Below are 14,797 nucleotides of genomic sequence, written 5' to 3' on the forward strand. Positions count from 1 at the left end.
GAAGTGGTAATCGTATGGTGTACTCGTGTTGACGCCATCTTAAATAGATTTAATTTGGAATTGATGTTTTCGTACTTAACACATTGCGTACCGGTTAATTCTTAGAACACTGGCCGATTTTTCAATGAGATCAACTTATAAGTTCGTGATATATCACTATATGAAAAATATTCAAATATCTTATTAGTTCATAAGTATTAAACAAGTAATCAGTTCTAATAAAGTTTAATATTTCCTTAAATGATGTGGTAGTTCGCAAAATTACAACGATAGGTTTAAATAAAAACGAGATTTCTAGTTTCCGGTACGCAATGTGTTAACGATTGATGATTTTTTTGTATTATTTAATTTATCTATGGAAGAACGAGTTATTGGGTAAATGTAGAGAAAACGTTGATAGGATATTTAATATGATAAAATTGAAAATGTATCTCAAGTTTTTTACTGTTTCCGTATAATAAAATCTTGCGGTGGTTAAAGGTCTATTAGTACTCCGAGATTATTAACGTTCTTTTCGTGTATATTTATTGTGACGATTAACGTATGCGGAAAAGTAGCTCATTTTAATTCCTCTTTACCTTTGACCAACTTCTAGTTATCATCTAGTTCTCATTTATTTCTCCAAAGATGTATACGTTAAAGAATGCAACAATATATTAGGAATGTAAATTGTGTTTTAATCGTGGTCATTATAGGTAATAGTGATATTAAATCGCTTCGGATCGTTATTATTCCATTTTTTCCCGTATTCATCCGGGTATTCCTAGTCTAAAAAACATCCACGTGAATTGTACAAAAAAGAAAAGCGAAGAAACGAATAGTGGAAACACAGTTTAAGTTCTGTTTCGTGGAATTTGTTCATTCTTGCGTTAAATTGAATCCGTGTATCAGAACTAATATCAATCATGCAATTCTTGCTTGTTAGGGAAAACAGTTTTGTTTGATTTGTTCGCGAACAACACGAAGATCGTCGTTGCGACAACGGAAGCTTGAAAACGAGTCGACGATCGATTCTGATGACGATGTTTTTTGATTGGCACGCTGAAAACGCGATACTCCGATTTCCTAAGTAGGAATCGGATTACTAAATAGATTCCGTTTGGAAGCACGCGTTCTCCGTCGGCGTTCGCGCGTAATAGAACTTTTTGTCGTGTCGCGTGCTCGAGCCAGCCGGTTGAAAATTATGCATTTCATTGGTTCGATCCGGAAAAAAAAGGTTGCTTATTATTTCTCAATTAAAATGAGAAACACGGGCGAGCCAGAAACGGCACGTACAAAAATTCATTGCAATCATTCTTGATATTTTTCTACTCTGTTTTCTTATCGGTTCGTGCTTCTGCGATGCGGAACGTTTTCGCGAAAGTTTGACACACGTGTTTAGTTGATATTTGACCCAATGAAGAGAGGAGATTAACATTTGCAGTAAGAGAATATTTTGTTGAATGCTGTAAGCGTCTCGAACATTTTGAGCATTAAATCGTATGAGTTTCGTACTTGATCGTATAAAAAAGAGAATAATAAAGATGTCTTCTTGTTTTTCCTTCGTTACCTTTGTACCTGCTACTTATTAGTCTGTTATTTTCATTAAACCGATGAAAAGAACTAGAGCAAAGAGTGGCCTCTGTAAAAAAATCGTAGAAAAGAAAAAGAGGTGTTTAGTAGCAGTGGAATACATTCCAACGGAATCAAACCAGATCTGCTTGTTCAAATCATTGTGATATAGAGGTGGGCATCCTTTGCTGCGTCGTATTTCACCCGCTTGCCGCGGACCTTTTTATTCGTAAAACCTGTTTCTCGTGAAAGAAAAGCATTTCCGAACATAATATAAGTTAAACTGTTTCAGGATAGAGGGCGCTATATCGTTCACGAGCCCAAAAAATGTCTAGCGAAATTATAAATGAAACTATTGCGAGTGCTTTTCCATTGTAAAATAACTTAGTAACGTTCTAACGCTTCAGCTTCGTTAACGATCGAATTGCGACAACTCAGTGGCACATGGTTGTCATCAACGCCGCATCAAAAGAAAAATAGTCGATTATGTTCTCTGATAGCAAAAACGTTTTCGTAGAATGTCGTTAGGGTGAGTTTTTCGAAAATCTTTTAATCGAGATAATATTGATTCATTTACCAGTCGGAAAGTTACGTAATTTGGCCGGTAACTGCGTGGATCGTTAACAATAACCACTTCGCCAGCCAAAGATCTTTTATACACGTTTGGTTTCCTATCTTGCATTTTGTTTCCGTTCTCTTACGTCAGAGCGAAGCATTCCAGCGCAGATTCGCCGCGAATAGAGTCCGCGTGTATCCGTCTCTATTGTGGGAGTAATCGAATCGAGAATAGAAGGAAAAAAACATTATATCGTCGCGTAACCGTGCCGCAAGTCCAGCGAACGAGTCAAAGTATAGTTCAGCGGTCCCGCTCGAATGATTCGATGCTTCGAGTGTTGGTATTCTCGGAAAACATCTTGGGGAAAAGTTCCCTTCTTTGAAATGTCACAAGATTGAGCTTTCGATGCGGCGTCAAATTTCCGGATAGCCGATGGGGGAAGACCCGTCCCAACTAGGATTCCCAACTGACGTTTTCGGTGAGACTAAAATCATCTAAAAACGGAACGTCGAATCGTACTCGCTTTTAGCATACCGAGCTACATTGAACGAGACGCGAGACTGGTATCATAATCGACACCGATTACCATTAATTGGTTCGTTAATCCTTCTCCAAGCAGAAGAACGAAATCATCGAGCAGTGACAGAAAGAAATTCTGAACACGTACACGCTGAATAATTCCCCCGGTCACGAGTCACGAGAACCCGTGCTTGTCAAAGCTGCAACGGAACTCGCTCTTGTTTCATGAATTTCAGAATTCCTGTGGTTCAATTAACCGCCGTAATCGCGGCTGTCCCTTTCAGTTGTTGTAACGCCTCGTTACAAGCTGCTTACGAGCAAGCTCTCGTTGCGCTGAGCTCCGCGTGCTCGACCGGAATGCGGTGTATCGGTAACCTTGGATGGAACCTGGGAAAATACGCGCAGATTTTTCGAACCCGTCGAATTATCTTAGTTCGTTGATTGAAATTGGCTAGGATGGAACGGGAAATTATCTTAGTTCTGACGGGTATTCCCGATTACCCGTTACGCACCGAACGGCGATAAATATTACCCCGAGGCTGATTAGAAAGCGCTCTTCTGGTAATACGTGAAGTTCATGGAAATGAAGTGCGTTGGCTTGAGCCGGGACTGCGTGATCAAAGGAATCCTGAATTTCTCGGCCGATATAATGTACATTTCTAGACGTAAACGGGACGCACGTGATTTCCCGTTACTTAGGATCGAACTCGCATTGTCTTCGACTAGCGCTCGCCGTTTGCATTCTTCGTAGATTCTCGTTAGCGCTAGAATTACCGCACCTGTCAAAATGACGGGTTTCAGATTTCTTGTTTCACAATTGGAGTCGTGAATTCCAACACATTGCAAATCCACTTTTTAACGGTATCTATGAGTTACTGATTTAACTGTTTTTAGCTTAACCAGTTGTATTTAATAATATTGAAAATGTACATGCAACGAAGATGTATGCGTAGGTAATGTTTGCAGCAAGAATTAATAAAATAGATAATGAATCAATGAACGAAGATGAAAATGATATTTGATTTTTATCGAAATTGTTGACTGGTACTGTTTTGGAATTCATGGCTTCGATTATTAATATCTTCAAAGTGCTAAATATTTGAAATTATCTAAAAATGAATAGCTTCATTTAAATAGTATAATAAATATAGGAAGATACCGAAAAAAATGTTATTGTTACAATTTTTATAAGGATTACATATTAATCATATTAAACGTTCGGTAGTTCTAGCGTTCATCGCATTGATATCTTAATCCGTCATTTCACGTCTCTATTTTCCATTCACTCTATTTTCTCTCCTTTTTTTCACGCGTTCGCTGAATTGCCATTCAAATTTATGTAACACACCTTTCCTTGTTGAATCTGTGGTCCCGTGTAAAATGCATAACGCTCCTTTCTTTTAAACGCAGTACTTTTCTTTTTAAATCCTTCGATGTAAGTAGGTAAGATTGTACGTTGTCACAGCAGTGTTATTAATGTAATATTGAAATGTGTGTACACTGACACTGGAAAGTTCGGAGCGTAGGAATAAATAAATATTTCATAGAGAATATTCCGTTGTCATAATCAGATAATATTTAATTGCAATCGACATCAAAGTCACAATTACCGCGTATCCGATTTTTTGAAACGAGAAGAATATAATTTAACACTAACCATACCGGCACTTTGTATATACCTATTCCCCCTGTAACCAGCCAAATAGCTGGCTACAAAATAAAGGTAAACAAGTACAATCACAAATTTTTCTTAATGGAAACAGGAACGAAAGGAAAGCCAAAAATGTTAAAACTGACTAATCGGACAATATAGGAATTGATATAAAGCTAAACAAACGAAACAAAACGCAGAATATTAAATCAAATTTGAAAACTGGTACGATGAGTACTAAATAGAATTAATAGTTTCAAATTGCAGCAGCGAGGGGCGCTTGAAATTTTTGCGTGACAATGTACCTAAGCATGTCTCCATGCCTGGTGGTCGTTCGAAATAAATATAAAGTAATTTTCACTGTCAGATAGAATTGCGTAATTCTAGGTACCGTGAGACGTAGATTGTTTATTACGTAATTAACAGGCTACACGTTATACTCATGGAACGGTTCAGTTGATCCTGGCCGAAGCACTGGTTCGATCGTTTCGGTTGTTCCTGTTCAATGAGCCGGAACAGCGGAATCATTTCGAACGGCGCACGGAAGAACATTAATGGCCGCCGCAGGGGTAAGGTTGAGAATATTTAGACAGTGTCAAGGGCAAGGACAATGCCACCATGGCAATATACAACCATGGTATATAAATAGACGATGTTACGACGAGTACAGTTGCCTAAAAATAGGTTCAGTGAAGCAGCGGTTGTCACTGGACGAGGTGGCCGAGTGGTTAAGGCGTTGGACTGCTAATCCAATGTGTTCTACACGCGTGGGTTCGAATCCCATCCTCGTCGATTCGCTTTTTGTTACTGTCGAAAATTCCGTTCGGCCGCTTTTCGTCCACGGCTACACGCGTTAACAAACAGAAAAAAAGAAACTCGCGGAACGGTTAACGGAACCGTCGATGTATATAGCCGAAGGAAAAACAATATGAATAAATTTGTAAATAGAAATCATGTTTGCGTTACTTTGACGCGATCGTTTCGTCGAGATTCGTGTTACATAAATTCTTTCGCTTTCTTTTTAACCTTTTGGTTTTCAAACTCTTTCGTTATAGGGAAGCAACAATTTGAAATGTTTCCGATGAGACGTTAGTGGCATTATTTGGAAGTAATGTAAATCGAGGGATTGATTTCGATAATGTTTTCGACATTTAATATATTGATTTTGTATATTATTAGTACTAATACCCAGTATTACTAACTGAAATCAGTTTTTTTATTCATATATGATTTTTCTTTATTTTATGTGTAGAAACATGTTATTGATATTTCATCTGAAAAGCTTCGAATTAAATTTCATAATTCTGCTGTTCGGTGGCTGAGAATGGCCTGCCGAGTGCAAAGGTTTAAAAATGCAACTCGATAATGTTTACATTAATCGGAAGAAGATTAATTGGAAATTGAATCCTTCCGGGCAAGGTGTCGCGAAATACGAGAAAAATGAAATGCTGGTCATTAACATTTTTTTTCGCTTAATTACTCGTACGACGAAGAAACATGTAAATCTTAGAGTTTTCATGTATTTTCCTCGAATATAGGTGCATATCAGTTACTCGTCGATCGGTTCCTGACGTTATGCAATTAACATTACGTAAACGAGGAATGTGCTTTGCGTTTGATTACAATTTTTTACGAGTCGCGGCGAACCGTTTTAGTTCGAGCGTTCGTCGAGCGAAATACCTGTAGTTGTAAGATGATGAAATGAAACAGAAGAAACAATCAAGCCCGTGGGACGCTCTGATAAACGGATTTTCTTAATAATGATAATCTATTCGCGACGCCGATTGCACGTTAACCGAATAGGTAATTGTTTCTAATCGCGTAGGTGGTGATATACTTGTTTCGTGGAACATGACAACCGTTGTTTTCGGATATAGCGAAATCATGTCACTTTATTCTTTCAGTTATTCAAACGACGTATTTACACATGATTCACGGAACAATTTTGCATTGTTCTTAGAAAATGCCGATTAATGTATCAATTTTCAGCGAACATAATTGAATCAACGCCTGGCGAGATAATCGTTTCTAATAGACGTGTAAGAATCGCTTCATTGTTCACAATTTTTTAATGGAAAGAGGAATTATGTGTTCCTCGTAGAATCGAATTTGCAGTAAAGGAAAAATATTCCAAAACGAGAGATAAAGTTTCTCTTCATTTTATATGGTGAAAATAATATTTAAATTATATAAGTACTAAGGCACCCTATAACGTGATTAAAAAATCGTCGAAAAGTAACCATGAAAGTGAGATTTTCCACAAGAAACTGCTACAAACAGATGGCTAACTTATCATTAACGTACCGCAATTAGTCAGATGACTAATTTTGAAATTTGATTTAAAGTTCTGCGTTCTCTTTCGTTCATTTATTTTGACATCAATTCCTATATTGTCCGATTAATCAGTTTTCAATTTTTGACTTTCCTTTTGTTTCGTGTCTACCTATCTTAACGTGTCTACCTTTATTTTCTAACTAGTTATCTAACCGGTTACGGTAGAACTAGGTATATACAAAATGGCGGTACGTTTAGTGTTAATACAAGTGGGATTAGTATCCAAAAGAGGAATTTCATGCGATGTGTGTAAACGTGAAGTCCTGTAACACGGATTATTTTAATCGCGCTATAAGGGTTGCTATTGTATTTGGCCGGTTGAAACGAGCATACGAGAACTTTTGAAACAAGATGAGATGCATTGTTTTCATAGAAGTCAGCCACCTCTGTTACACTGACATACACCCGCGAGCTACACGAATGCATATAAATGAGCAATTATGTATGAATGAATACAAGTAAGTCGTTCGAATGTACTATCAGTGTTAGCTTCACGCTCCTGTTACTTCTAACGCGATAGGGCTCTGCCCGTAACGAAATCAGAATTTTAAACTCCACCAAGGACACTACGACATACTTTTACCTGAACTCAATTGTATCATGGCAAATCGATTAGTTCGAAAAGGAAATTTCATCGGAAAGCAATGTTGCTCTTTTTGCGAGAAACGTGTCTTTTCTATATTTCTTACGAGAATCAAATTTGGCATTTACTTTCCAAATAGATTACTTAACCGTTTGCACTGGAGAGGCGACTCGCAATCGCCATTTGTTTTGATATAGTGAAATTATAAAATTCAATACTTATTATCATATTTTATATAATGTAATTACACATAAAATAGTTCTATTCAATGATCTGTGTATTATTTCTATTTAATAGAAACAATAGTTCAAACAGTATTTCATTAGAGAATAATGAATGTATATAGCGAAAAAATTTCGAGTGCAAAGTCAAGTCCATGACATCAAAATCGAGAAAATTGATAGACCCAAAAAATTAAAATTTGTAATAATGAAGGGAATGAAACTAATTACTTCAGCCTTTGAATAGTTCAAACTTCTCTTAGAAATGAATTGATAGTATCGTGCGACTAATGACTGTTAAAAAAATCTGTCTAAACGCGAGACCGTCCATCGATCAGAATTTTTATTCCCCTAAGCAAATAAATCTCTAATCGCCGATTCGAAGCAACAAATAACGTAAATTCACGGGCCACGCGATCGTCGGTATTCTGAAATGCAAGAGCGTCGTGGCGTCATCATATTTATCGAAAAAAATAAAGACCATCTCTTGACACAATTATTTCGCAAATCTCGGCACGCGAGATGGTATCTTTTTGATCAAGGCTATCGACTTGATAACCAATAGGAAGTAAGATGATCTACCGTAGCCTCTCGCCAGCGTTAGATTTATTTATTCCGCTCGACGTCACACTTCGAAAACAGTTATCGATTATCGTTAACGCGAGTCGCTCTGCTTCTCGTTTCGCTGGGACGATTCGTTAATTATGTAATCCGCGTTTCGAATAAATTAGCCGCGATCCATTTTATTCATGCGAAACGAAACAGTTTACCGAATGAATAGTAATTATCCGTGGTCATGTCGGTATATCCGTTTTTTTCATTCACGCGGCATTTTTTATACGGGATTGTTTTGTTTTTTGCTCGGTAAATTAGAACACTATTCACGCGGTATTGTTTGCACACGGTTATCAATTCATCCGATCTGAATTTTGTGACACCGAATAGAATTCACATTTGCTTCTCGGAATATCGTTATTATTATATTTTTTTTGAACTACATGAAATAAATATGTATTTCTAAAACTTACGCCAGCTTTTCCCTCCAATATTTGATCTTCTTTTGTACTGACAAAAAAAAATTTATGAACGAAGTTTACTTTTGTTCCTGAAATGGCATTATTATCATTTTGTTAAGCTATGCGAAAGATATTCTGCATTACTAAAATTCATACAAGCTTCTCTTTCGAATATTTTGTTTCCTTTTGCACTGGCAGACTTTGTTTATGCGATCTAAATTTAGTGACACCGAAGTAAAATTCACTTCTGTTTTCTCAAATGTTGTTATCAATATTTTTGCTCAATTACATGAAATATATATGTAGTTTTTTAACGTATAGCGACCCTTCTTTTGTACTAACAGATTCCGTTTACGCGATTTTCATTCGCGTAAAACGAATCCACGCGGAACCGATACACCGCGTAAACGGAGGAACGGATGTACACGCGAACCGCAGTAATTGTTAATTCAATAATCGGCCGGAGTTGTTAAAAAAAAACGAAATGATTCCGTGCTCCATACAAAGGCCGCGGTATCGTTTGCGCGCGTACTCCCGATAATATTACAGCGGTTGCTTTTAACAATCATGCTCTGCCTTATCGACATTGTCAGTTCTTCTCGGCCCGTTCTTTTTACGCTGGAACATGCGAGGCTTTTGTGTTTCCAACGTATGAACGTAACAGTTTTGATATAGTTTTCGATTATGAAAAAATGCTGTACGAGAGAAGCATGGAGGAAGCGAGACCTTTGCTGGGTGAGTTTTCATTTCGAATTTTCATTACGTCCGACGGCAATCACTTTTTTCCGCTAGGTATTCACCTCGGATCGTCTTTTTTTCGATTCGTACATCTTTGATCGTTCGGATCCTATAGTTTGTTAGCGCTATTATATTTCCAAGATACGAATAAAAATTTGATGTCGATTAACAATTAGAAATGGTTGAAAGAGTGAGGAAATATGATGACAATTGTATTTAATGGTATTATTATTTAACGTTTTTGTTGTGGTATATAATGAATACTTATACTCTATAGAAAAGAGTTGAAGTCGTAGCAGTCGTGGCCGAGTGGTTAAGGCGTCTGACTAGAAATCAGATTCCCTCTGGGAGCGTAGGTTCGAGTCCTACCGACTGCGGATTTACAGTGTTTGTAATTTTTTTTCCTTAATTTTATAATCTTTAATTCTTCTTGAACAGTTTATTCGTGGTTTGCCTTTGTCTATTCTGTTTTGCATGCATTGGATTATTTAAAAATATATTATTTCCTCGTCGAACAGTGAACTCCGAAAGAACTCTAATCGTGAAATAAGTACAATTTGAGAGGCTTACTTTGATAAAAGGCGATGTTCCGATTCGTGATATTGACGAGTGAGTGGTTACCGGCGATAAAAACGTATTCTCCCAGCTAGAGAGAAAATGAATAGTACATAACCTTTATTTATTTACAAGGAGCGACGAGATAACAGGACGAGGATGAAAGCGTTAGAAATAACATTCCCATTTGACGTGTGATATTTGACGAAGATAAAGGTTATTTACGTTCGCAGCAGCCGCGCATAAACGTAATTGCCCGATGAGATTCGGCAGACAATAATTCGATAAGTCGGTTGATCCCGTAAGAACCCGCAAATTATTATCGTTGTAACGGTAACTAATTTGTAAGTACGTATCAGTCCGCGATAACACGACAGACTTCCGAACTGAGCGGCTAATACAAAGATAATGGATCGTGAGCGCGTGACGTAGCGTTACCTCCGACAAAGTCTTTGTTCTATTTCAAGATAAAATTGTCACGATCATCATTTACAAACTTCCTTTCGTATGTAAGCGATCGATACTATCTTCGCTCGTTCGGGACGCGTGTCGCGAATAAATATTCATTTCACCATCGATCGAACCACATATTCGTTTCTTTTCTCGTCGGTTTTGAAACGATAGACGAAAATCTGTAAGTTTACCGTGTTAAAGTCACGCGAGGTTAACGTGTTCTTTTCTATTGCTTGCCTTAGGATCAGATAAAAGTAAACATAGACGAAGATCCGAAGAGTATTGCAAAACGATTGTTGTAACACTATTTACACGTCGGTGCGAGTATATTGTACGTACATATTGACACGTGTGGCAATTACCGGGACACATGTATTTGCGGCCTTAGAAACTACAGTGCGATAAGTTATAAATCTGAAGTCGAGTGGTCCAAGGCAAGATATAAACACCTAGTCGGAGTATCCGAGTTGTGATTTTAAGTGGTGTGCAATCCTAATTCCATGACGTTGCATTCTGCTTGTGTTGTGCCCCATTCGCGATAAAGGCGTCGCGTGGACGACTCTTTTTATCAGTTCTTGATTAATTAATTTGATATCGTCTGTTACGAAGCTGCACTGGCAAGCACCTTCGATTTAATGCAATTGATTCCTTAATGCACCGAGAAATTCCTTTTTGCATATTGTATTTGTTTCAATCTATTACTTTAAAACCCATATCTACGTCAAAAACGATCCACTTCGAAGTTCTGCCGGATCATGTTTGTTCTGATAATGCTCCTGTACACATTCATTCTTATCCGTACATCAATATTCCATTATTCGTCTGCGGTAAATTCAGCTTGCCGATTTTTGCGTTTACATCAATCTCCGGTCATTCTTTTATATTCCAAATAATTTTTCAACCGTTTCTTCACAGAAACTCAGTCAATAACATTAGCTACGATAGTATTTAATTCTTCCTTTACAGAATTCTCTTGTAACGCTATCAGAATCCAATCCTATCATCATCCCCTAGCATCAAAGGAGAAATCAAAAGAAAATCATCGTCCGTCATTCCCAAAATCTCAGAAGCCTTCTGATTCGAAATAGCTACCGATAAGAAACGCTAAACCTCCGTTTTCGTACGGAATGGTTTCGTTTAGTTAACAGCGAATCTCGGGTTTCGTGAATTCCAACGGTACCGCACCGTCAGGATTAGTCATGTGACTGTTATCAGGTGGAATCGCAGTGTCAATACGATGCAGCTTCGAATGCTACGTTATCAACGAAGTCCGGTAATCCAGTGAATCGTGTTATCGGTGTACGATTGTCCGTCGAAAAATCCGACTGCCGCCGCGTCTTTTAATTAGGACCGCGGGTCGTTACGCGTGCCAGTCTACCGAAAGAGCTGTCCGCGTGCCAGCTGTACCTCCGGCGTTAGAAACAATCCGATCATTCCTCGGCGAGGCTATCGATCGATGTGCCCTGTGATTTAAAGCAGCCGTCGAGGTGGAGCCATAACGGGTACCGGCGCGAGTTCGTTGGACGAGATTTGGTGCCGATTCGAATTATGGTGCTGTGTAGGTAGCTTCCGGAAAATAGCCCGGACACTCATACAAGATGTCCTGTAACAGGTGGCGCGACCATAAACTCAGTGTTATCGAAACAAACAAATAGAACCCCTAAAAGCCTGGGCTACCAGCCTACCGGTTTTCGTTCCTATGAATTTCACAACAGCGCGCGTTTATTTTTTCATTGTCGCGTTCCTCTAATCGTCCGCGATTTCAACTTCGCGTGGAGATCGATGCTTAACCCCTTGCCCCGTGCTTTATTTCCCAACTGTGATCGGTACAACAACTTTGTCGTTAATGATTCATTGAAATAAGAGAAAAATTCTGTGCATATTCTATGCCCACCTTTGTTCTAAAATATAATTGATAACGGAAACATAGTATTTCATTTGAATTCACAGGAATTGAGTAACATTTATGTTTGGTAAATTCTGTTTCAAATCTTCGCCACGAGTCTCACACGTTATTGTAAGGCAAGGGGTTAACTTTCTACCGAAGGTGTCAAAAAACACCTTTCGAAATTTCAAGTTAAACTTATTTTCTCAGTTTAATTGAATTTTGAACATTTCGTTATGGTTAATTTTGGAATCGTTATTGAAGGAGTCGGAAAGTCGATTCAGAATATACGATTAAACTTAGAAAATAATTTTAAGTGAAAGTCTCGGAAGATGTCTTTTGATAGCTTCGGTAAAAATAGTGTTAACAGTTCCCGTTTCACGGTGGGAAATAATATCGTCGATTGCAATCCCACGCGGAATAAGATGATTTCACGAGGACATTAGTGACAACAATGGATTACAGCCGACAATAATCAACATGTTGCAATATATCCTACTTCGGACATAATTTCAGTTCTCCTCGTTTCTCATCCGGTATCCGTCCCTTGTGCCTCGGAGTCCTGTCCCATTCGTCTCGCTGGAGAGATCCGTTCACGACGATAGGTTCTCCGTGGTATTTTATCCTCGCGTATAACGATCGGTAACGCGCTCATTCGACACGGTGCTAATCGCGAACACCCATTGACTAGGAAATCATAGTATCGGTTAGTGAAAATTGTGCAGCTGCCTCTCAGTTATGTCCAGAGCAATATATTCCCCGGTGTCGACAAGTAAGAACGATACATTTCCGAGTCTGTGCATTATCTGCGCAGATTATCCGAGTTTTTTTATTGACTCGATTAACTGAGTTTCTTGGAATCGGATAGCTGCTTCCACAGCTGCTCGTTTCTTTTAAAGTTTCTCGTGATCGTGTTGCAAATTAATACTAAAATCACCGAGCAATCAGAGTGACTTATTTCCAACTTTTTTATACAAATTAGAACAATATGTTTCTTGAGGTTCGATGGGTTTCCCAGTTTTGTATCTGTACAAATACACTTTAGTTAAAAATCTTTCGGAAAATCGGTTTTATAATTGAAATACTTGTAAAATAAAAATCCTGAAGTGAGTTAATTTGACCTGTTCTGTAGTTTTAGTGTTAAGATTTCGACTTGGCTTTTCGGAGTCGAGATTATCGTCAGCGTTCGCCGTTAACGCGGCAATCAGCCTGTTTCTCGTAGCGCTTTTCGTCGGTAGATACGATACCGACGTCCCAGGGGACATCCTCCGCGATCGAAATGTTCGATAAAGTACAGCAATATTCGTAGACGTGTTTGGTGAAGTACGGGCCACTAAACCCGTGGAATTTCTGTGGAACGCGTGTCAAAGGAACACAAAGAGACTCTTTCCCTCGTTGATCCGAGAAAATGAACATTCGCCGAATGAGATAAATTTCGGAAGATGTAACGGTGTTCACTGCGGTCATCAGGTTCCGATGATTCCTTCGATAACGACTCGGTAGGCCGGAGTTTCTCTTGAAAAACAGTAATCGGTTTAATCAGGAAAACGTGTAATTACTTCGGGGAAACGGTACGCGGCTCGGTAATTAGTTGGCGAACTAATTAATTCGCTATAAATAAATCGTTGCAATTCGACGGGTTGCAGGGAGGAGCCCGGGTGCGAGGTTCGATTTAAAGCCGCTTCTTCTGCGACGGATACCGATATTGGCATGGCTGCCCAACTACAGTTGGAGCAAACTTTTGCAGGACACCCTGGCGGGGTTGACGGTCGGCTTGACCGCTATACCGCAGGGTATAGCTTACGCTATTGTCGCGGGGCTGCCACCTCAGGTGCGTATAACCGACTTCAATGCCGTTCAACTTTCTTTCTCGCGTGCGCGAAAAGTTCGCCGGGTGGCCGGTATTCAGCCGAAAACAAAGTTTGAATCGGCGAACAGTTATTGCGAGTATTTGGCTTTTGCTGTTTCGTTTTACGCCCGTGCCGGTAAGCGCCGCGAGACGCTCGAAATTTGTCCGAGGGAAACGATTTCGGGGTCCGAGTATCGCCAAGATTGGGCATTCACGTTGAATCGACGATAGTTGGAAAGCCAATTCCCGTTAGGTGAACTTTTGAAAACTTCAGTACGGCCTGTACAGCAGTTTCATGGGATGCTTCGTCTACTTGGTGTTCGGTAGCTGCAAGGACATCACCGTGGGCCCTACCGCGATAATGGCTTTATTATCGCAGCAGCACGTTATGAGGCTCGGAGAGGACGTCGCCGTAAGTGCACTTACACCTTTCTTTTTGTTTTTCTTTCTCTGTTTTTTTGTCGCACCCAGCTTTTTCGCGAGCTTTCAACGGCTCGCCCTTTATCTTAAACCCGGAAATTCGTTTACCTGAGCAGCGCGGAATCGTGGTTAATACGAAAAATTGTTCCGCGCCACGATCGACGACCCCAGTCTCGTCGTTTTTCAGGTGTTCCTTTGCTTCTTGTCGGGCTGCATTATTTTGCTGATGGGACTGCTGCACTTGGGATTCCTTGTGGAGTTTGTTAGTATGCCGGTGATTTCTGGATTTAGCAATGCGGCTGCCTTAATAATCGCCACGTCTCAGCTCGGCACGCTGCTCGGGCTGAGTGGCAGAAGCGACTCGTTCATCGACGCCATTGTTAAAGTTGTCGATCACGTGAACGAGATCACGCTCTGGGACACGTTGTTGGGCATTTGTTCGATGATCGTGCTCGTTTGTCTGAAG

At 39.4% G+C, this 14,797-nt stretch overlaps 1 protein-coding gene and 2 non-coding genes across 12 annotated transcripts in view; all 3 read left to right on the forward strand.

Moving 5' to 3' along the window:
• The first annotated feature begins 4,749 nt into the window (after positions 1-4,749).
• LOC116426581 (uncharacterized) overlaps positions 4,750-14,797 on the forward strand; it is a 57,317-nt gene continuing 47,269 nt past the window's right edge. Inside the window, exons 1-5 of one of the 10 annotated variants that reach the window (XR_012999295.1) lie at positions 10,208-10,358; positions 13,372-13,561; positions 13,709-13,893; positions 14,186-14,323; positions 14,519-14,797. The gene's annotated coding sequence lies outside the window, so the exon portion shown is untranslated. The other 9 variants (XR_012999294.1, XR_012999296.1, XR_012999289.1 and 6 more) reach the window with 9 other exon arrangements.
• TRNAS-GCU (transfer RNA serine (anticodon GCU)) lies at positions 4,988-5,069 on the forward strand. Its single transcript has one exon. It is a non-coding gene; the product is annotated as a tRNA-Ser (tRNA).
• Positions 9,465-9,546, forward strand: TRNAS-AGA (transfer RNA serine (anticodon AGA)). The gene has a single exon. It is a non-coding gene; the product is annotated as a tRNA-Ser (tRNA).

The sequence above is a fragment of the Nomia melanderi genome, chromosome 8 (assembly GCF_051020985.1).
Source record: "Nomia melanderi isolate GNS246 chromosome 8, iyNomMela1, whole genome shotgun sequence".
Lineage (NCBI taxonomy): Eukaryota > Metazoa > Arthropoda > Insecta > Hymenoptera > Halictidae > Nomia > Nomia melanderi.